General features: G+C 37.1%; 1 pseudogene; it reads right to left on the reverse strand.

Annotated features, from left to right (window-relative positions):
- Positions 1 to 355: 355 nt before the first annotated feature.
- Positions 356 to 576, reverse strand: LOC150055070 (guanine nucleotide-binding protein G(I)/G(S)/G(O) subunit gamma-10 pseudogene; annotated as a pseudogene).
- Between the last annotated feature and the right edge of the window lie 2,921 nt (positions 577 to 3,497).

Raw genomic sequence — 3,497 nt, forward strand, 5'->3', positions numbered from 1 at the left:
ATAAACAATGCTTTCCTTCCTAAATGTAAACAACCAGTAAATAACACATACATAATATTCCAAATATAGCAAAACCAGAAATTCACTAATAAAAGAGGTGCATTTTGGTATATTTGCTGGTAAGGGTGGTTGTTTGTCTTAATAGAAAATCATTTCAGCAAAAGAAGTAGGTCATTATTATTTAGAACTGTAATCTTTGACTCAGTTACCCTAGTTGAGTAGAAAACCGTTAATTTCTACATAACTCTGGCTATCTAACCAGGCCACAGAAAAGAGCTGAACTATCTAATAGTCATTTGGCTAGAGAAAAGTGATTTCTTGAGACTTGGAGCCATTTGTCACTTTGTACGTGAAGTCATTCCTCAATCAATTTCTTCATTGCAGTCTTTAAAGCACAGGACCTGAGTTCCCGGAAGGGTTGCTTCCTGCTGGAACTCCCACCAGCAGGGCATCCTTGCAGGCATTCTGTATGCAGTATTGCTGAAGTTCTGCAGCTGCCTGGGGGACCTTGATCCACTCCAGTTTGAGTTGCTCCACCAGGCGCTGCAGGGCGCTGACGCTGGCCCGGGAAGACATGGAGGCTGCAGTGGGGGGATCTCCATTATAAATTTAAAAAAAAGAAGATGCTGGGCTGGGGGAAGAGGAGGTAATATCCTAACTTTGGCTTGGCGCAGGTATAGTGTAGAGTCTATTTCACCCTGAAAAGTTCCTCTTGTCACGAAGATAGGTCAACTTCATTTTCCTTTGAATAAAGCTAGTTAGCTAACACAGATGGTCACTCCAGCTGCTCAGTTAACTTAGAATGAACGACATGAGCTGTCAGGTACTGTCACTTGAGGACAAGTTATCATATATCTTCAGACCACAGGAATGAGGGCACTTTCTTTGTCATATAAATCAAGGTGTCTCTTTGTTTAGGTTGTTTGATTAATCCATCACATGCTGATCTAATTCTCCATTACAACATTGTTTTTACCTTCTTGTATCTTTGTGGAGTGTTTTCTCCATTTATGGTAGATAGCAATTTATTGTCCAAACACAACCTGTCTTTGGCTTATTAAAAAAAAAGCAAAATAGGCCTTATTATTAGTACTGTTGCTAATTATTTCTAGTAACTCTCATAATTAAAGTGAGACTTTAACTTATTTTTAATATCTAAGTGTATTTATTTAGTCTTTTCAGATTTGAGCTGCTGAGTTTATAAAGTTTTGGGGAAGTAGGAACAACTTTATTCAATTTTATGTGTCATGATAGAATGATATTACAAGTATTGACACTCTCCAATCTGGTGTCGAATCTCATTTTAAAAGTACTGGGCTCTTTCCTTTTTGGAATTTTTCCCAAAACTAATTTGAAATTCTTGCTTCATTTCCATAGATTTGATGGACATGGGACAAGAATCCCAGATGGATACAGGCAGTTTATTACTTTTATTTACTGCCCAGCTGGTAGCACAGGCTTTTTTTGCTTTCAGTGGTTATTGTAGGTCTCACTTTCCCCCAAATTATCTCAAAGTTGAGGTTTTTCTTTCTCATGTGGGTGAGGAAGAAAGTTTATGTAGCTTTATGATACTGGGGCACCTAGATGTTACATTTTCATAAAACTCCCCTCTCACTCACTCATTGTAAGAATGATAATTCATTTAATGTGACATTAACTACAATTAGTAATATTAGTGTCCTGACAGAAATAATATTCATTTTCCTTTACAAACATATTGACATCAGAAAGTCAATACCTGAATAGAATATTCAGGTATGAATTACATGTTTAAGCTTAATTATGTGCTTTTTATTTATTTATTTTTTATTTATTTATTTACTTTTTGCCAGTCCTGGGCTTGAGCTCAGGGCCTGAGCACTGTCCTTGGACTTTTTCAAGGCTAGAGCTCTACCACTTGAGCCTCAGCACCACTTCCGGCTTTTTTCTATGTATGTGGTACCGAGGAATTGAACCCAGGTCTTCATGTATGCGAGGCAAGCACTTTAACCACTAGGCCAAACTCCCAGCCCAATTATGTGCTTTTTAAAATTATATTGTGACAATTAAAAATAACCTTAAGCTGGCCAGGAGTTTGGCCTAGTGGTAGAGTGCTTGCTTAGCATACACTAAGACCTAGGTTCGATTCCTTGGTACCACATACATAGAAAAAAGCTGGAAGTGGTGCTGTGGTTCAAGTGATGGAGCTCTAGCCTTGAGAAAAGTGCTCAGTCTCAGAGCTCAAGGCCCAGGACTGGTAAAAAACAATCCTTACGCTGATGACTTTGCTCTCATTCTCATTGTCTTTCTCCTCATATATGAAGACATACGAAAGCAATCTTTCTAAAAACAACAAAGATTTATCATGACTTAGTTTAGTTAACATTTATCTAATATTTCACAAAATAAGTTTCCAATGAATATACTTTCAGCAAGTTATTGCACTATATATCATGTCATATGTTAGTCAATGCATTTTTTAATTTAGGTAACACATTTTCAGTACCAATCATTAAACCTGAAACTCTGCACCTGTACAGTTTATATATATAGTTTAGCATAGGTACATAACATATAAACTTTGTGAATACTTGTATACACCATCACACCGAGCTTATTTCATTCAAGATGGCATCTAACAGACATTTCTGTAAGGCAAGTGAGGGATAGAAATCTCTGTGATCTCTGCCTCCCAAATAGTTTAGGGTGACAGATATACATCACCTTGCCCAATATCGAGATAGAGAAATGGATTTTTAAACTTTTTTTGCCTGAGATGGCAGCATAATGTGACTTTCCCATTCTCGCTCTTTCAAACAGCTAATACTGGCATGAACTACTGTTCCTGAGTATTGTCTACATATTTGTTATTTTTGTAATCTTTATTGTGTTCCTTTGACATATTTTACTATTTTGTGCTCAAATAATCTGCCCTTATGACAAAAATCTCATGTTAAGAAATGCTAGCTGGATTCTATTAACTGATATGAGTATATTTCTGTAAGCATAGTTACGTTGAAATAAAGTTTAAAAAAAAAAAAAGAAATGCTAGCTGGGATTGCCTGGGATACCCAGGAGGCTGTGATCTGAGGATCACAGTTCAAAGTCAGTCTGTGCAGGAGAGCTTGGAAGACTATATATTTTTTTTCTTTTTTCTTTTTTTTTTTTTTGCCAGTCCTGAGCTTGCACTCAGAGCCTGAGCACTGTCCTTGAGTTTTCTTAAGGTTACTGCTCTACCACTTGAGCCACAGCACCACTTCTGGCTTTTTTTTCTATGTATGTGGTACCGACGAATTGAACCCAGGTCTTCGTGCATGCTACCACTTGGCCAAACTCCTGGCCCATGGGAGACTTTCATCTCCAATTAATCACAAAAACCAGAAGTTGAGCTGTGACTCAAGTAGTATAAGTGGAAGCTTTGTAGCCTTGAGTAAAAGATGTCAAGACCAGCACTCAAGCCCAGAATTCAAGTATCAGGGACAACAATTAATATATATATATATATATATATATATATA

This window comes from Megascapheus bottae, chromosome 14, assembly GCF_031878675.1.
Source record: "Megascapheus bottae isolate mThoBot1 chromosome 14, mThoBot2.hap1, whole genome shotgun sequence".
Lineage (NCBI taxonomy): Eukaryota > Metazoa > Chordata > Mammalia > Rodentia > Geomyidae > Megascapheus > Megascapheus bottae.